The sequence below is a fragment of the Rhea pennata genome, chromosome 3 (assembly GCF_028389875.1).
Source record: "Rhea pennata isolate bPtePen1 chromosome 3, bPtePen1.pri, whole genome shotgun sequence".
Lineage (NCBI taxonomy): Eukaryota > Metazoa > Chordata > Aves > Rheiformes > Rheidae > Rhea > Rhea pennata.
Genome location: NC_084665.1, coordinates 46030600 through 46051722, shown reverse-complemented (window position 1 = coordinate 46051722; position 21123 = coordinate 46030600). Strand labels below are relative to the sequence as shown.

The 21123-nt window shown below is 36.5% G+C and overlaps 1 long non-coding RNA gene across 1 annotated transcript in view; it reads left to right on the top strand.

Moving 5' to 3' along the window:
• Positions 1-21123, top strand: part of LOC134139247 (uncharacterized) — an 80444-nt gene that overhangs the window by 49131 nt on the left and 10190 nt on the right. The window contains exon 4 of the long non-coding RNA XR_009958096.1: positions 13591-13696. This is a non-coding gene — a long non-coding RNA (uncharacterized LOC134139247). The remainder of the gene's footprint in view (positions 1-13590; positions 13697-21123) is intronic.

Sequence of the window (21123 nt, the reverse complement as noted above, 5' to 3'; positions counted from 1 at the left end):
GAAATTAGTATCTCATTTGTTGTGCTTCTTACCATAAGAAGTCTGTCTTTTACATTCCTGCAAGAAGGCTGTGAAAACACACACACACACACACACACATGCCACACACGCCACACACATGCACACACGCACACGCACACACCATTCCGGCATTCTATAGCTACCTTATCCAAAAGGAACCTTGTTAATCATGGATGCATTGAACTTTTTTTTTAATGAAAGAAACAGATATCTTTAGCAGCTTCTGTTACATTGTGTCCTCATCCCTGTTCTTACAGACCTTCTGGAGGATCTGGGTAACTGTGACTTGTATGCTTATTCATAACTGTGGCTTGTCCTGTACTTACCCAAACCATTACGTTCTCCTTCATTCCTTTCAGAAAACACCAGTTGGCAAAATAATGACTTCTCCATAAGTTCAGTCAAGCCCTCTTTCCATGCAGTCCACACTTACAAGTTTTAACAAGGTTTCAACATGTTTATGAGCTCTAGATGACCAGGAAGACATGAAGCAGAGACTTTGAAAATCTTTTAGCAAAAGTATCTAAAATACATGTTAAGAAATATTAGTACTGCTCAGTGTCATTTTCATTTGTCAAAGTGCATGTAAAAGACCACTCCTATTAAGCAAATCAGGATACCAGCTGTTACAGTAGAGGTTATCAGCCAATTTTTATGATTAAGATTATTTCCATCTTATTTCCAAGAGAAAGAATGAAGACAGGATGCTGCCGAATGACAGTTTAATGGTAATGATATCTTACATTTCTGCAGTATCTGCAATACCAGAGCAACTTACAAATACTATTTATAAAAGAATTATTCTGCCCATCCCTGAAATGCCTCCATCTCTCAGCTGGAGGTTGGGATCCAAGCAGATAGTTCGCAAAGAGAACAGCAGAGGGAGAAGAATTTTTGGCCAAAAATATATAGATTTAGGAAACAGAATCTCTTATGGAAAAAAGATGCTAAGGATCATTACAATCTGCATGGGACAGAAAAGACTGGTCTTGTCAGAAAAACTTGGTCACACAGAAAGCTTCTTAGGACTTAATTATATACCACTCAGGGATGAAAGACAGAGTAGATCTTGCCAGGTTATGAGAATATGTTGCCAAGGAATATCTGTAAGCTTAATATCAGTCCTGCCTTCCACGTTAAAGACAGGACACAGTTTAACTTTTACTTGAGAAGGATGGCTCTTTTCATTTCTAGGTCTTCTTCTACTTGCACATATTTGCAGTGTAGGCACATACAGCTGTGTACCACGTCCCCTTCGAAGATGACTGCACAATTAGAAGGTAGTCCAACATACTGCACTGCCTGTCCTGAAGTCCGTAATAGAAGACATCGTAGCAAGAACTTTTCCAGCCTTTAAATCTATCATTTAAAAGGAAAAAGGAGAGCTAAGTTTCCATCAGCAGAGCTGTACAATGCCTGCCTGCTTTGCCCAGTGTTGTTTTGGTGACTCTAGTTAGTTCTACGTTGTTTGCAGCACAGCAGTGATTCTCCAAGGAATTCAGAGAAAATTGCCGTTTTTAGAAGAAGTGGTCAGTTTATTCCCTATTCCCCCTTTTCAAAAAAATTTTTAAACTCTCACAACATCCCAGTTCCTAAAAACATCCTATTCATTCCAGAGTCAAGTAAAATCTTTAGAAGGTATGGTCTATACTTCCCTTCTCAGTTTCCTGCCTCTCAAATGAATACTTTAACCACTGTTTCAAGTTATATTTTCTGGATGGTTAAACTGAAGATAAAACAGCACACAACCACCTCAACGATGTTATGGATGGACAAAAAATTTCAACAGTGCCAAATAGATACTCTGAACTCTAAGAGAGCTCTGAGTCAAAAACATTAAACTACAAGATGCCTTTAATTTTATTTCAAGCCTGACTTTTTTCCCCTCCCTCATCCATCAGTAATTTTCCCCATGCAGAATTTTCCCACTAGTCATCTGGCTCTGGGAAAGTATTTGAGAGAGGGAGGTGATAAGAAAAAAATGATTTGAGAATAAAAGGTCTGCAGCAGAGAAGGAAAAATAACTGATTTAGCACTTCAGTATGTACACTAGCTTGGGCTTTGAAGCAAACTCATTAGAGCAGGTTGACAGTCCCAGTGACAAGTGAGAGAACTCCTCACAGGAACATTTCTCATGGTTAGAAGAAGGGCAACAGGTTAACCCGTTACTGAAGGATTAACTGTTCATCAGTTATGTGCTGACATGTCTTAAAAATACTTGGCCCCTCAGTCTATGATTCACTTTAGTTCTGCCAGCCCTTTGTAACCCTGAAACGCCTAAGCCTTCTGTCCTCTCAGAGCTCCTCTGATATGACAGCTGGTTTGAGAAATACTGTGGCACTAAATTTCTTTATGGAAATTATTGTGAATTTCAGAAGAACATTTGTCTTCGAAGTGAACTTTTTCATTGCTATAACATAGCTCAGTCTTACCTGATACATAGAAATATGCTCAGAGTGATCCCTTTCGAGAAAGAGATATCACAGGAACTGATGGTTTTGGTCAGAAATCCAGTCATTTGTATGCTGAATTCTGATGCTGAAGAAAAAAGAAAGAATACATAATTCTCTGTAACCTAATGTGTTATGAAGATTTGGTGGAGATTACATATTCCATTCTGCTTACTCCATGCTACGAAGAAAAATGCAGATATAAAGGGTACTGTAGCAGACCACTCAGTGAAATTCTGATCAGCCATCACAAGAGATAATTTTATATTCCTTTTTTCTTTTTTCTTTTTTCTTTTTTTTCTTTTCTTTTCTTTTTTTTTTTTTTTTCACCTTCAGTGATCAATAAACATTTTTGGATTTTTTTTGTTTGTTTGTTTTGGTTTGTTTTGCAATTACTTCTTTTTAAACTTGAAATATAAGATAAAATATAAGAAGTATAAATCAAATTATGTGCCCTGCCAAAAGTTAACTCCTACAAAGATTACAAAACAACCAATATCATCAAAGCTGTAAGCCACTTGTTCTTGTTTCTAAGGAACTGGTACTTTCACAGACTTCTACACTGAAACAGAGCCTGGATGAAATCAGACTAGAATTCAGAGTACTCAAGGAATTTCTCTATTACACTGGCTTCTTTATTAGGCATATGGGCCCACTTTCCCCCATTATGCCCTGAAAAACCTCTCTTGTATTCTGCGGTGCCTGCAAGTCCTTGCTGGCTGGTACTGAGGACTGTAAATCTAACTAGCAAACTAGACCGTGATTTTGCTCAGAATCAATCACTTTTTATCTGTTTTTGACTGATACTCTTTCAGGAGCTCTCCATTCTGGATATTGATATAGATGAAAAAGGTTGTAGTAAAAGCCAGGCAGCTGAGATGCATAATTCCTGCTGCTGCTTTAGGAATAAGTGTAAACAGAGCTGTCTGGTAAGCTTGCAGTTGTAGGATATGGGCTGTTGCAGCTAGACTGTAAATTTTGTTACAGTTTTGATATGCTGTTTCACCAGAAAGCTGAAGCTTTTCTGCTGTAAGGATGTAGTGGAAAGAACAGGGATTGTGTGTTGAAGAAGATGCTCTGTGAGTCACGCAAACATACACGGCTGCTGCTATCCAACAGGGTGGCCACTTCAGCAGAGATAAACGTTATCTGAACTCCAGCACACTTCCTGATAAAAAGAGCAGCCCTGCTGTTAGGTAACATTTACAATAGATACATTTAATTAAAAAGACACTTTTTTATTATTACCATTTGAGTAGGAAACGTAAGAATGACTTCAAGCCCGAAGTATCTCAGTTTCTCAAGATATTTAACCAGAGCCATGAATCTGCACAAACATTGTCCTCTCATACTGTCCCTAGATTCCTCATTTATTGATTCATCAGTTCCGTTAAAATACATGCAAATTTCAGCTGGCAGGAACTTGGTCTTATAGCTGTGGAATATTGACCATATTTCTTTTCTTAAAGGCAATAATCAAATTATTCCCCACATTGCCTATGCTCACTGCAGTATAAAAGGAACCTGAGATACAGTTTCAAAATGTGTCCTCTTAGAGTTACTGCCATTCTGAACGGATACACTAAGGCAGTGGATGTAAAAGTCAAATCTTCTAAAAATGTTGTCCTCCTACATCAAGAAAACCCATTCTTGTTACATGTAACCTCAGCAAAAGCCCCTTGAGGAGAGGGAAAGTTATTGTAAATTACATCTATATGAACTTAATGTTAGGACTCTGATTTATCATTACTTTCATCTCCAAAGCTCCTGCATATGTGTAATAGTAGCAGCTTTCTCCACTGTGATAGAACATAAGCTGAAGAAATAAGTTATCTATTCTCTTGCTCCACTACTTTTTTGTGTGAAGAACAAAACATTAAGGTTGATGTGAGGTTTCTAAATAGGAAAAGCATAGATTTCTCAGCATGATTTAATCAGAGTTTTGCAAGATTAGAATCCTTCAAGTCCTTCGTTGATTGCTATGGATTTCAAGTAAAAACCTAGACAGGAAACTATCTTGTTCACAACTACAATATTTTGTTCCCTTAAAAGGCATAAATATAACAATATCATTCTCTTAATGGAGATGTCCTCTAATAGACTAGAGTAGTACAGCATTGAAAAGAATACGGCAGAACTACTTCAGAAACCTTAGGGATATGGAGCCATGGCTGTATGAAATGCTTGGGGCTGTATACCTTAGAACAAAGAGGAAAATGATAATAAGTACTCATATAGCAAGTAAAGTACATGTAGAGGTTAAGTTTCATCTTGCAAAAGAACGAGGGGACATTCACTAAAATTAGGAGGCAGAAAATGCAAAGTTTTTCCCTCGCTAAGTGTACGATCAGACTGCCCAGCTATGTGGAAGACTGAGTAAGATTCAAAAGCAGGTTCAATGGATAAACAAGAACACTCAGCAATACAATTCTCAAGACTGGCAAATAATTCTAAGAGGAATAAAAGCTTTTTTATTTCAGTGCTTAAGGAGCTCTTTAACTGTTTGGATTAAGGCAAATTACTCATAATTATTGTACCTCTGCCCACTGTGCCTTTCTGATATTTCTGCTTTAGGCAGCTGAGACTTGTTGCCAACAGAAACTATTCAATGTTGGATGTGAGCTTGATGGCTCTGGTGGGATTTGTTCCTCCTCTGTTCCTTCTGCCTGGCCATCTACACAGGGATAAACAGCTCCTGTTCTCTCCTGCTGAGGAATGGTCTTTTCTTTCCTCGTCTTCATTTCCATTAGCAGATGAACCTCCAAGTCAATAAAAAAAGTTGAGGGAGTTATTAACAAACTAGTCCTGATTCCACTGCTCTTCTCAGAAAGAGTTCCTCTGTGAGCAGTGTTTGGTTCTGTTAATGTGTTTTTATTCAATGAGAAATCATACCCTCTGGCACTTTTAACGGACAGAAATTTCACTGGATTACCACAGTACTGAGGCCAGCGATAGACTGAATGAAAAAGCTTACATAGTCAGTGGTACCAATTCAACATTCCTGCACTGCTGTGCTACTTTGGATGCTACCTTACTGATATCAAAACATGTAGCTTTGTATAGAAAGGGGAGCTTCTGAGGTAACACTGAACTTCCCTTTTTACATCCAAAATACATAGCCCTTTCAGTTTCATTTAGCATTTATTTTTATGGGATGTGTTCTTTCTATTCCACTTGCAATACTCCATGCCTTTGAGAAACCTGCTGTCATATCTTTTCTATTCGAGTCAGGTAACCACATTTCTTTACAGACTGGCAAAATTCTGTATATTGCTCTTCTTCGTCTTCCCCCTCACAAAGTCTTTATTGCAATGATCATGCAGAGTTCTATATGATTATCTGTTCATTTTTTCTTTCCCTGGGCTGTCTAGCACTTAATGTTTTCTTCATGACTAACCCTAAAATGGCTATATACCTTGAGTTTCATTTTTACTTTTCATTTCTTGGTCTTTCCAAAAGGCACTGAAAAATAGTTTGCTTTTTGATTCAAATAATACAAATCTTAATCTTAGATTTCCTAGAAATTGGCTATGCCTGCTCAGGCCAAAGTTTAACCAAAATCTTCTCTTTGATGGAAGAAATAATAAAAATTAAGTAAGTTATCTAAAAGAGATCTGCAGCAATTCATCAAAGTAAGGCCTTTTCTTGAAGGCCTTAGTCATGAAAATCACAAACAGCTTCCATGCACTAAACAACACCAAATGCTAGCCCTAAAGCTCTAAGGAATCATGGAAACAGTTCTTGAGTACATTTTCCCAGTATTGATCCATATGAATTTTCATGCTCCCAATTTTGCATAATTCTCGGACTGAAATGAACTCAAGAGCATGCAAAGTGAAACTCAGCCAAGCATTCTGCTTCCCATAATTCCAGCTGAAAACCATACATTGGGCTAACCTCTCTCAAAGGAGTTTGCACAAAAGGCATGCAAGCATTGACCAACCTCATGCTGTATTCCAGATTTGTAATATGTTTTTGGTTTCATTGTAAACATTTTGCATAGCTTTGGTTTTCTATATTAAAATGTTGTATGCAATCTTCAGAATGGTCTGAAAGAGGAAAAAACAATATGATCTCTAGTGTCAATATGTCCACAACCTCATTCCTAGTCTTTGGACCCTAAAGTCACACTGGCTCCCTAGTTCAAATCAGATATTAAGGAATACTTTTGAGTAATCTGAAGACGATCTTTCAGTTGTTGAGGGAGACATCGCATGCATGTTTTCTCACGAGTAGTTCTACATAGTCCTATCATCGCAGCACTGAGCCCACAGCTTCCTGGTATTCATTCAGAAAAGATGCAGGAACACAGTGTCTTCCTAGTGGACTGTGGATTAAGAATCTATCTCTTTGTGATACTGAAACCATATGGATGTAGAAAGAGCAGAATTGCTCTTTAGATAAGAGATTTATAACCAAAAAGTCATTAGAGAGACTGTTTCTTTCTTACAGTTTTAGCTCAGCTGCTTAACAACGTACAGCTGTACCTATAAGTGTCCTAGGGAGCTGGGAGCTTCTCAGACTACCTTGGCTATATCTTCTCTTTCCAACACTTAGATAAAACCACTGAAGATGATGGTTTTCTATGGCGTATACTGGGGGCAGTCAGATTGTTAGCTAAGAGGCTCTTCTCACACAATTTAGCATCATCCCGACATTTCTGAGAGCAAGTCAAAGAGGATTGCTTGACCTCCTGGTGTTTTTAAATGACTTATTTCACTTTTCAGTTGAAAGAGTGGAGAAGAAGGAAGTTACGATCTCTCAGCTATTAGTTATAAGCTTCCATGAAAAGGTAGTACTGGACAATTAATGTATTTGAAGTATCATCATAGTGAGTTTAAGATCAGGGCTTATGGATATATTATGTAGATACTGCTGCTAGTTTAATTTCTGGGAAAGGTGTTTTGATGAGTACAGATCAGCATAAAATTCGTAAAAAACTACTACACATGAATTTTGTGTCTGAGTACCCAAGGCTCTAGCCATAGCTTTAAAAAAAATATTTGAAAAGGAAGGAAAATTACTGTTTTGGATAGTGACGTTGATGCAGGAGGACCAAGTAGGAATGACAGACGCTATAGAGAAACACAGTCCTCAACCCCAGCTGTGCACGTGTGAAACCCTGAATGCATTCAGGAGCTGCTGGCTCTCCAGCAAGATGGTTTTAGCAATCCCCAGCCTGTGAATTAGCTCACAGGTTTTGCTAGAAGGCCATTACCTAATTCTCTGTCTTGTGCTGTCTTGTTTTCTAAGCATTGATACATTATTCAGCCAGACTTTGTGGCATTCTCCCTTCTGAACAATGCAGATTAAACTCTTCAGTGAAGAAGGGATGTTGTGACATCTGATACTGAAGTTTTTCCCAATGTTTTGCTATTGATAAGTGGTGTCAGGGAAGTTTGAAGTGGGGCTAGATATGACTCTTACTCATGTCTTCAGAACTGGAGAGGTGTTTAGGACTACATGTCACTAGCTATCTATTAGCTCCTCAGTATTTATTCAAAACAGAGGTAATGAGCCAAGGTTTTTAAAATAAACTTTAGAAGAGAAAATTGGACTAAGACAAATAAGTGAATGTATTTAAAATTTCCAGAGTGAAAATATTGAGGGGGAAAAAAACTGCTGAGAAGGAAGTCTTTCTCCCAGCTGTGCTTTCTCATGTCAGGTGAATTCACTTTCTGGTTTGACTTTAAATGCTCGTAAAACATCTTTAACATAAACAGTATATTTAACAAAGACAGAAGTGGTCTCATTAGAAGTGTAGTATTTTCTCACACCTCGTCTACTTTCAAGGAATGAATGGTAATTCTTTGCAGTAGATCTGCTGCAGACACATTCCAGCTCTCTGATGTCAGCAGCAACAACACTGAGAGCTTTGCTTTTGTGTGGCAGTGCTAATATGCCAGTACTTGTAAGATAAGGAAATAAACTTATTTCAGCAACTATGAATTATTCCCATGTAAAGAAAAACCTCTTGTGCTTTGATGTGAGGATTCTCTGAAAAATGTTCTCATAATTCTCTTTCTGAGTGTTAGGCTGACTTCATAGTTTTAGAGGCAGTGTCACTATTCCTGTATAACTGAGAGGAATTTATCCTAGAAGATTTAGCATTTTTAATCAATTTTCCTCTAAGAAATGACCACTTCAGTGGTGTGTACAAAATTGCAGATCAAGGCTTTGTTCTATTCTCAGACAAACTTTGCATACACATTAATCCTAAGCATCTTCTGACTTTTCACTATTCAGTTATGTAGCCAAAGTATGGTATGTTTTAGTGCTTCCCATTTGTTCTCAATAGATTACTTCAGTCTCTCTGTGGTCCAGGTTACTCTTTGAAAAACTTTTGCTGAATTTCCTGACTATTGATTGTTCTGAGCTTTTGCCAGGTTTAGACTCCTTGTTATCTTCTTCCAAACTGGACCTAAGTAAGCATCACCATACATGGCTGGAACTGGTAACTGAATGCTCTCGCATCTATTTTCCTCTTGGTGTTGTGTTAGACTCATGAGTATTCATCCACCATCTGCCTTTGTCTACTGCTCCTTGCCACTTCTATATTATCTCCTACTTAAAACTTCCCAATTTTGGGGGGCTGAGCCTCACCAGACCTTTCCAAAGGCCCAGTCTTTCTCTGAAGTTAAAAACATTACTTAAGAGCTGAAGTTTATTTAGAAATTTGCAGGTAGGTATAAGAGCTGCACTTGTACTAGTCCTCAATACCATATCCCTTTTTATTTACCTGCTTCTGCACTACCTCAAGTTTAATATTTTCTTGACCTGGTCAAGAAAATTTGTAACACAGCTGAGATTTAGACTCAGCACCTATATAAAACAAGCCAAATCCTAATGTTATATGATGCATAGGCAATTATCTTTGTATACTTTCACAGCTTAGTGGAGCTCGGTATTCCTAAATTCACAATCTTAAATAAAGTAGAATTCTTTTTCAAAAAAAAAAAAAAAAAAAAAAAAAAAAGAACTAATTCTTTTAACTGATTCAGCAAGCATAACGAATCTTATATCCTGTGACTCTTTCTCTGCACTCTGCCTGCTCATTGTCTTAGCTGCTTTGAGCAAAGAACATCCTTGGGGCAGTGTGAAGCGTTCTGGCTAGCAGCCAGCCATACAATATCAATAACTAATTTACCTCTGAGTATCATGCAGCCTTGCCCCATGAAATACCCCAAGTTAAGATATTCTGTTGTAACGTACTGAGGCTAATGCACAAAAGGGGAATATTGGGTTTCCTGCTTAGGGAGGAAGGCTGTGCATATACTCTGATATACTCAGCCAAGAATCTCTAACCACTTTCCAAAACCCTGGGAAAGGCAGCATATATTGAAGTGAACCACGCTAGAATTTGAGCAGATTCTTTTTAATTAAGACTACTCAAACATGCACAACTATTATTCTTTCTGTAAATGTGATGAGAGAAAATTAAATTCAAAATATACAGGTAGCCAATAAATCTTACAGTAGCCTAATTTTTATATGAATGTTGCTTTAGGCAAGGCATGTGTGACCTAAGAAGAAAAAAGGTTTTGATATTTTATGAAATATTCTGCTGTTTTGCTCTCTCTTCCTAATGATTCAACATTCAGGTAGCTACTTCTGTCTATAATTTTAAAGGTACACACTTTTGTATCACTAAAAAAAACATGTAGATCCATTCTGAAATGTCTTGTGACAGGGAGATGGAGAGTGTACATAAACCACAGCAGCCTTCTGCTCCACTATATTTGTTTGCCCCAAGCTGACAGTGACTGAGGACTGAATTTTACTTTCCTACAGTTGCTGGTATCTTTGTAACCTGAATTCACACAACTGTTTAGCAAGATCTTTAATTCTGCTGCTTAAAGAAAATTTCAGGTTTTGTGAACTATCTAAGTATTACTACAGAAAAACTTCTCTGTTCTGCCTTGAATCCCCTTATTTATATAAAGCAGTTTTGTCTACAGAGCTCTTCTGAAATGTTCAAAGGTATGCCCACAAACCCTCGCCCCTTATGCAAGCTGAGCTGCTGAAGGCCCCATATGGTAGAACTTTCCTAGCGGATGCCGGGAAGGTTTCCCATCCTGCACAAATGTCAATTATATTTGTTTAATGCTAAAGAGAGGTATTTTGTTCTAATGCAAGTATCAGGTGCAAAATATGTCAAATGCCATCTATTGTTAGGTAAAAGATTAAATAGGCACAGGGTTTTTCTTAAAGGAGACTAAACAGTAATTCTGGGACTTGGCATAAATAGGGAAAAAAGGAGAGACATTGTTTCTATTGTTCCAAATACAGTAGTTTTAGGAGGAGAAAATCAATTTTAAAAGATAATCTTTTTAGGTCTTTTACTATTTTTTTCATTTTTGCCATTAAATATGTTAAGAATATGTATTGTTTGGTTACTTTTGCTCTTTCATTTTCTTTTCTATCTCCTTCAAACTTCAGTGATTCAGCATTTCCAGTTCTCTTAAATTTACACTGTGACAAAACTATACAACTTTCATCTTTTTTTCACTATTTTCCTATTTTCTATAAACTGGAGATATTTCAAAGAATTAGAACAAGAGGAGGAAAAAGAATAACTGAAGACAATCGTGGCTCAATTCATTCTGTTACTTTTGACATTTAAAGAAATAAGTGAAAAAGGAAGTGAGAGAACAAATAAATCTCTCAAAATCTGAGAGAAAATGAAATTGAGCCGGGATCAATATTTTACACTTCAAATGGTTCGAGTCTCAACACAGTAGACCCAAGACAATAACAGCCTCAATCCATGGGCTTCAACCTGTTGACCCTACCGTCCCAAGCCATGCTTTTCTGAAGAGCACCTGTTCTTAAGCCGGCATGTCCCAGCAAGTTATTGTCTGATCGTTCAAACAACTATCTCCTCCAAAGCAAAGAGATCAGAAAAGCAGTTTCAGATTGATGTGGACATATACCGGAGAATATCTCATTTTAGTTTTTAGAAAGAATACAGAGAAGAAAAGCAATGAGTCTACTAGGGTTGGCTTTAGTCCACTTGAACCAAAAATACAAAAAATGCCTGTGTGTGATGAATATTTCTTTTGTAGAAACTACTTCTCCATCCCGTTAGGATGTGCAGCCTCACAGCAGAGGAAAGAGCTAAGCTTAGACAGGAGGTGTTGCTACCTTGACACAGGAAAGAAAGGAGGTGTCTAGGTCAGGAGGCAATAGGGATCCCTGCCCTGGGATGCTCACCCCCACCTCACTCGCAGGAAGAGAGGAGTTGGAAGTGTCAAAAAGAGAAGTAGAAAAACTGTGGAGTTGGAAAAGTATCTGAGGAGTGGCTCCCCTCCCTGAGGAAGGGCTGACCTGAATTTATAAGGTGTTGAGCCCTAGGCTTTTGGAGTCCGAAAATGGGTTTCTTGTACCTGCAATACCCAAATAAAACCGCTACCACTGCAGGCACTAACTTGCCTCTTTATTTTACTGCTGGATTCCTGCTTAGGAGAAGGCCTCACCTGCAATTACTGAAGGTGCCCCAGAGAGAGGCTGGGACTCTGTGATGCCCAGATCCAGTCAGCAAGTATAAAAGAATCCCAAATTTACCCTGCTGTAGGGCTAAGCCAGGACAGTCCTGAGGATGACTGTCTGAGAGGATGACTCCATAACACCTGAAAAGCAGCCCAGCTTCAGACAATATCATTAGGACACAAAGATCAGTGAAAATTTGAAACAGGGTTTTTATTTCAGCTGTCACATTTGTTTTGCTTTTCTGTCACTCCAGTCCCTACTGGCCAGGCTTAGAAAAGACACTTTGCTGACTCTGATAAAATTCATAACATTCCTGTGGAAAGCACATTGGTTGAAAGGAGTAGCATCTAGTCCAAACAGTAAATAGGAAAGTATTATTAAGAGAAAAGCAATCTTAAAGAGAAAGATTTTATGATAAACAGCTCTATTTACCACAGGCAGAATTCCTATAGTGATATATGGAAACCCTCTGTGATTCTCAATTTTTACTAGATAATCTATTCTGAAGACAAGAAACACTGCATATCACCTTTTGAACTATTCAGGCACTTTGCTGATTGACCTGAAGAACAGTTCTGGCCAAGACTGTCTGACATATGTGGCTGCCTGACTCTTAACAGTAAAATAAAAACTGAAGTTAATTTTAGAAGTCTTGGAAGCCTTACTATCAAAAAACATAACTGAGAATCAACACCTCTGTACTGTGAATATGATATTACTCTTAAATGTGATATTGCACATTGTATTGTGGATTCAGCTGGTCATATAATTATCATTTCTTCACAGTGCTTTCAATGCACAGGCCAAAGGAAAAACTAGATATTTTAAATAACATTAATTATTCTTGACTAGAAAAGGTGTTTTCTTCTTTTTTCTTTCTTTTTTTTTTTTCTTTTTTATCCAATAAAAAAGCATCTTTGCTCCCCAGTCTACTGCTCAGGCGTGAGACTCTTACAGGGCAAAGAATCGAACAGCTGTAGCCTTTAAGGAACTTTTACTCCTTGATATTTCTTGAAATACCTCTCTAAGTTTTCTCTAACAGAAGTGAAAAATGATGAAGTTTCATTTTTCATAGCTTGAATCAACACAAAATAATTCACAGGAGAAAGGTTGTAAAAGGGCTGTCAATGTTTATGGAGGCAATTATGCTATTAATATAGGTACACCAGATTGCTGAAATCTCTCACGGAAAGACAGAATGTTGCATTCCTTTCCCCACTAGCAGGATGAGAATAAAATATTGAGAGTTAATTTTATTAGTTAAGGTCAGGGAGTAAAATTAAAATATATTACCCTGTCCTGTGTATAGTTCTAGTCAGTATGTGCACTGGTGATGGTATTTCCACTTTTAGCACAACTGTAAGCCTCATCTGGGCCAGCCACTCTACAAAAACAGTAGAGTGTGTCTCCCCATCTCAAAGAGTTTGAGAAATAAAAGACAGTAAGAGAAAGAATAGCAGTAAATCAGATAACCCTTACTTTTTTGGTTCACAATTAAGGTGCAGAAGGAGTAACAGCTGTGCTCAAATCTGCATCCAGTTTTGAGAAAAACAATATAAAACTAATGGAACTACCACTGATCTTCTTTAATTTCCTTCTTTTTCCCCGTTCAATATATATCTTCCTGAAGGCACACAGAAAACTCAGAATGACGTGATGACACCACAGTGCATGGAGCCCTATTGAGGGTGTCTGTCCATTGGAATAGGCCATGGCTCAACAAGACTGATCAGGTGGTAAGTCAAATGCCGTATCGAGTGGGTCAGGAGCACTTGGCCATGCAACATCTATTTTTCCACAACCTGTTACTTCCATCTCTTTTTTATCCTACAGATGAAATAAACAAAATATAATATGAAAAATGTGGGCAAGGTAGTGTAATTGCTAAACCTTTGTCACATTTAGACTTCCAGAGTTCATATCTTTGCCTCTAACATTTTTGGATGACTGCTTTCTAAACTCCTGTAGAGACACTTCTTACAGCTCTGCTTCCTTTGCTGCTACTGTTGTTGATTTTGTATGAACTTACTGGAATAATAGACTACTACTACACATAAAAAGCAAAGCAGTAAGCATGAGAAAGTCCAGGGTGTCATGCACACAGTAGAGTACAAGTACTGATGGTCAGGACCTGACATAAAGAGGTTTCCTAAAGGTGCCAGTTGCTATTTGTTTCTTCAGTGTTTCAGGATATGTTAATCTTCTAGTTGGTCTTCCACAAATATCTGCTGCAATATCTCAGAATTGCTTGAGTACATTGATTTTAGACCTTGACACAACCCATGGCTTCCTACTTTAAAGGGTACTAACTAAAAAAAGTGGTCTAGATTGCATATCAAAGTCAACACAATCCCAGCAACTCCCCTTCCCCTCCCTTGGGAAATGTCAAGCTTTCAGAATGCAAAAAAGAGACAAATTTTGAATTAGGGATCACTTTCTGGAAGAGGTACACATGATTTAGAACTAAATGTGGATGAGAACAGGAAGGAACTATTCTTTTAACACAAAAACATTGCCTTGTGGTCATTCATTTGAATCCAGCTGGAGTCTGTGATGGCTTGAAACCTTATTCTGATAACTGACCGGTGCCCGATATGAAAAATCAGTAATATTCCTAATGGTCTAGTATCAGCAGAATCCTTTCCTTGAAAAATACGTTTTGTAAGCACCTTCACAAAAACAAAACAAGAAAGTAACAAAAAAACAAAAAAAAAACCAAAAAAACAAAATAGCAAAACCAAGGAATGAAACAATGGTGGCAAACAGAGCAAAATGACTTCCTGATCTAGGTCAGGAAGTTCTGATCCAGATTTGAATCTCCAGTGGGTGCTGTGTTCTAATCAGTGATTTTGGTTCCAGAGATGCTATTATATATAACAACTTTGAAAAAAAAATACCTTAAAATACTGATAATACTTAGGTAACAAGATCTTTAGGTATTATTTTTAAAAATAAATTAAATATTTCATTTGATTTGGATGAGCTTTGTACTAGGCTCCAAAAAACTATAGAACAGGAAGGTCATCATCAACTTGTATTTTACTGTAAACTATTTCTATGTTTTTCAGGTTTGGACTAGTTCTTAGTCATGTTGTGATATGAAAAACAAAGTATTATTCCGCATTACTGAATCTGTTGAACTTTTTAATGTAAACTGAGCAACTACAACTCAAAGAGAAAAGACTTTAGAAGGCTTTAGAAGTTCAAAATATGCAGAGGGATTTAAAATTTCTATACACCCTGTCAAATGCTAAATCAAATGGAATAACCTTAAATATACATACTTCACAATCCTCAGCAACTTTCTGATCTCTTTCAGGATAAAGCCATAAAACAAACAAAAGTTGCTTTCTCATCAGAGACACATTCTAGTTTGAAGAGTTTCAACTCTCTGAAGATTTTTTTAAAGTATCTATCTCCATTCCTCTGTAGTTATTTATACCTTGAAGGTAAAAACCTGCTTTTCAAAAGTTTCAGAGCAAAATATCAGAGGACTGCAGATTATAGTAAAATCCTATAGCACTAGGAAATGGGACAGAACTATATGTTTATATTCCTTTTTCCATTCTTTAATTTACATATACAGAAAACAGTTAATTAATGTATATATTTATACTCTATATTTATATTTTATATGTAACACTTCTATATTAAAAAAGATCATATTTTTCTTCTGCCTCAGCTCATACAGATGTGTGCCTGAATGTTTTATGAACAGGAAGGACACTGGTATATGCTCTGGAAGTATTGCCATGTGGAAAACTCTGGCCATAATAGCTTTTTTTTTTTTTTTTTTTTTTTAAAAAAAAAAAAAAAAGATAACTTTCTTGACTGAAGTGGGATGTTTTGATGACTGGACACTGTTCTTTGTGACCCTTCTGCCAGACACTGTTGCTTTCCTGACCTGCTGCTGCAGAGGGGCATTGCCAGGACCCCTGTGCTGCCCAGCAGCAGTCACCTGTGGATTCATGTGCTTATCTCCCTTCTGCGGTCCTGCGACCTCCCTATTCCTTTTTGCTTTGATCTTTTCTCAGACTTTCAGGGTTTCAGCTTGTGCCTGAAATCTCCTACTACAATCCCCTGCCTTTGGTACATGTTCGAGTATTGACCAGCAAGGCTGCAAGGCTTTGGCAGGACTACAACAGAGCGTAACACGGCCAGATGAGCTGTCCTTTCTTCCACCACAAGAACGTCTTTATACTATAAAAGATATATATCAAAGTAGTCTATGTTTACCTAAATGATGTTTATAATACATGTTTTCTCTTCTATTTTTCCTTCTCCAGTGTTTTATTTGAAGATTTCAATGAGTTTCAAGACCATGAATATAAACGTTACATGAATATAGGACTCAACCCTGACTACAGAATCATGCCCAGTAATTTTATAATATTCTATAATATATATATAATATATATATATAATATATATATATATTTATATATATATAATATAATATTCTACACCAAATATTCAAATAATTTGGAGTTGACATCGTGTATCCCACCAACATTTGGCTGTGCAGCTCATGAAAGCTGCAGCCTTTCCCACTCTGTGGGAGGTTTTGCTCTTTTGAAGGTCATTTCCATTCATATATCACCTGTGTTAAAATGCAAATGGCCTTAATATAATACAAGCAGGGAATGTTCTGTGATAGAAAAAGAAAAGCTGTTTCAGCTAGCATGCAGCAGCAGTTCTGTAAAACCAAAATGAAAGATTTCAACAGCTATGACTTGTTAGAGAATGTCAGCATCATGCCATAGCACTACTGCTGACATGTCTTTAAATAATAATGAAATAATGTTGGCTGAAAATGTCATGAGATAATAAACTAATAGAAAATTCAAAATACAAAAATAAATTTTATAATTTTGAAAAAAAGTATTCTGGAATTTTCATTGAAGTTAATTGAGTTTCATGAAAAAAATATTTCATCAAAGTAGCTTTTTCTCAGGAAAAAAATCCAACTTTTGAAACTACTCAAAGGAAAAAATTAAGCATTATGCAACAGAAAATGCCATCTGCAATCTATTCACAAGTTGTCCCTCTCAGTAATTTTGTCATTACCAAACATCTCCATCTTCACCCAGGGTGGCCTTAACCATGTTCATGTGTATTGATTTGATCTACTTTGAGCATGCAAACATTATTCTTTCTTTCTTTCTTTTTAAATGAAATTTGATACAAAATCAAAATCTTTTTTTACTCACTTACTTACATTCAAAACGTAAAAAAGAAACTTTTTCTTTAAAGTGTCCAAAAGGACATTTTTTTTAATGTATTAGTTGTGTTGTTTTTTTCACTTTAGTCAGCATTGTTGAACTGGTGTACGGAACTTCTAATAAAGCCTTATTCATAAATTTGTTTTCATTTACCAGAAAACAAATTATTGAAATGTTTCATCTCATATGAAATGAAATATATCATTAGCCATTTTACTGGTGTTTTGGTCACATAATATATATATGTGCAAAGTTAATGAAAAATTAGAAATGTAGTAATGAAAAATAGGAGATTTTGGAAATACTGAGAATGCTCTGTATCTTTGGAAATTTAATAAGCTTTCTGGCCCTTTCCAGTTCTGGAAAATACAGAATAAACAAACAAACAAACAAAAAAAAAACCTAGCTCTGTAATCCTGATATTTCAAAAGAAGGTTACTTGTGATATTTCCACAATAAGTGAATGAAAATTGGCATCTGTAGGGAATATCATTGTTTAAATAGAGAAAATAAATCTTATATGAAAAAAAAGAATCTCAAAAAATGCACAATTTTTAAAGTTCAATATACTAATATTACAGAGCAATTAAATCATCCACTACATTGTATTTATTGTGTTAAATGTGGAGTTAAATTACATATGGAAATAGAGAGAGGCATTAAATCAGGTTTTGATGTAACTGCAGTTACCAGTTTGACATATTAATACCAGCACAGTGTATGATAGAAGGATAAGATGTTAATAATTGGCTTGTATGAGTCATTTTACATCCATTAAATAAATTAGAAGTACTAAACTGATTTACATTGCATATATGTTATATATAAAATGCACGTCTAAGTAAATATGTTTGGCTTTGTAATGATGCGTGGTCACACATGCAAGCAAAGTCATTGTCCACTGCCTAACCCCACAGAGGAGACCTGTGGAAGAGGACCAAGACACTGCTCTGAAGAGTAGCAGCGATGGTCCTCCAGCCATGAGAGACAGAGGAGGAACACAGGGGAGATTTCAAGTGAAAAGTAGTGCATTTTTTTATCACTTTTTATTAAGAGGAGTTTGATATTACTGGTTAAAAAGGAAAATCTTTTACCTACACTTTAATTTTCAGATCTGAAACAGAAGCAGCAAACTTCAAACTAAAAAGCACATTAAATTTAAGCTGTGCTGACATTAGCTGTTGGTTGTACCTCAGCTAGGCTCTGTTCGTGGGTGTTCTTTATAAAAGCAGAGTAGAGGAAACATGGGAACATAAACTTCTCTCACAGAATAGAATGTCATCTGCTGCAGATGTGTCTCGTTAGTTACAGGTACTGATAGCTCAGATTAATTAAGTAGGATTAAAAATATGAAATCAATCTTTTGCCTAAACCTCAAAACAAAACAGAATAGTGGTCATATTAGACTATATCCACTGGCTTCAGTGGAACTATAGTGATTAACCCAAGTTGACTTCTTGACCCTGGAAACTTGGAAAAAAATATGGGCTACATTTCACATGTGTTTGCATGAGCACATTCAATACACATTGAAATGTATATTCTATGTATTTCAGTAACTTGCAGCAAATTTTAACCAAGAATCCCTAAAATCATAGTGTTAATTTCTCTATTTTCTTGCACCTCACATTATCATTTATATGTATATAATATGAACATAATATTGTTACCTATAACCACTAGATCAAGGTGGTATCTAATTTGTACATTTATATGCGTGTGTGTACAAAGATCCCTTAGAATATGTGTCCTTAAAAAAAAAAAAAAAAGGTATGAGTGATAATGTGACCAAATCTAAGCATGTTTAGAGTCAAAATTTGTGAAATGTCAGTGAATGGGTGCCAAGTGGTTAAGCCAGCAGCAGACTCTTTGGGTCTGGATGGCTACTAATAGCAAAACGATATGGTTGTGAAGTCTTCTTCTATCAGAGGTACTGCAGAGCTCTGGAAAGAGGACCAAGTAAATTAACAGTGGGGTGGATCTGGCAGGGCATTCTAGCACAGGCAATAAAAATTTGGTGTCAGCCACTTACTTTTAGGCTGATAGTTAGTGTAGGATTATCTAGCTGAATTTAAAATGCATAATCTAAGCTAATCAGCTAGCCTCTCCCTATCACCAGAGGAGAGAGAAAGAGGCATTTTGTGAGGACCCTACCCAGTTTAAACATAAGATAGACTAGGTCATCCTTGGCAGGTGTTCACCTCTCTTTTTTACTGTAGATGAGTGCAGGAAACTGGCTTTGACTAGGTGCCTGTCTTTGGTTAACGAAAGTTAGGTGAGTTGAATCCTATTGTCACTCAGGTTGATCATTTATGCCCTGTTACATGCCATAGGGACATGAGAATGTTATAGCTGTTTCAAAAGAGTTTTACCTGAGGAACAGAAAAAGATTGGTTAGTGTGTTTTCAAAATAAAACAATATGTTGCTAATCTGCACTAATACTTTTTTTCTTTTCTGAAAATCTGGAAACTCCCAAAATTCAGTTCTGTTCAATCCTGTAGAGGGGTTCTCTTAAATAAAATAAAACGATTTTTAAATAATACATTATTTTCAATAATGGAATTTTCTTTGGAAATCATTTTTGAGAGGTTCTTCCCACATTCAGCGTTTTAGGAAAATGAAGAGCAGCAAATCCTACAGTACTTAAAACGATGCAGGCAAAATTCCTATTGAATTCAGACAGGACAGAGGACAGACTGTGGGATCTGGATGAAAGTAACATTCATTCAAGCAGCTGTTGCTGATGAAAGTATTTGCCAACACCTTCCCAGTGGTTTGATCTATTTATTTTTGTATACTGCAAATCCTAACCATCGCAGTGAGAAACTCGCTGAGCAAACAAAAGCAGTGGGATGTCAGCCACCCCACACGCAGGTACAAAGAGACTACTGCAGGAGTGTTTGCTAGTCATCTAAACAGCACTTATTTCAATGCAAGTAACAGTACTTTAGAAAGATGACCCTAATTTTTCCTTGCAGAAACTTTCGACTCTCTTACAAATATGATATTCATCTTTTTTTTTTTCTTGAAGAAGTTTACGCTTGATCTAGTAAAACTTAAAAGGCTATGTCACCCTCATTAGTTCTGTTCTTTAAACCTCTCTGCTCCATTTGTCCATCCCCTTTTCCTTGAAATTCCTTTATTCATGGATTTCTATGACTTTGGTTTTATTCCCTGGAGTAACACAACTGAAAAGGGAACCGTAATCTATGAAGTTATTAATATCTAAGTGGAATTCTTAAGACTGAAAAAAATACTGTCCTGTTTATGAAGTGAAAGGATATGCAATTTTTCAAACCATTATCAGAGGGTAGCAATTTTCATTAAGCTAAATTCACAGGCAGAAAATGAAAAGCGTACAAATACACTGAAATAAAAATCTGCAAAACTGTTCATATATCCCAAGAGCACGATTCACTTCGCAAGCCTAGAATTTCATTTATGCTTTCATATAAAAGGACATACAGATATTGAAGTGAATATGGTATCACTGATTTGGGCCTTCGTGAACTTGTGTCAGAGCAGAAAAATACTCAGTGATTTATATCAAACAGTTATTCACAGATTTTAGTGAGTTTTATAAAAGAAACCAATTTATGAAGTTTCTATATAGTGCAGTTTTCTAATGCATCAAAGTACATGATTTCTTCATGCTGTCAGTTACGTGCCCAAATCATTTAGATTCCATACAGATTAGAAACCATTTCTGTTGTTTCTGTTAGAAACAATATAGTATTTCTGTCCTTTTCTGACTGATTTTAGGTAGTTGAATGGTCTGCATATATAGAATTAGTGCTACCAAATCATGACATCTTTCCTGAAAACAATGTGACATTGCAGTGCTTTTAAAAATAGTGTTGTTCTCACAAGATGAACCTTTCTGGTTCATTGTATATATAATCATTATTTTTTGTATACTGAAGCTCTGTGAACTTTGGCA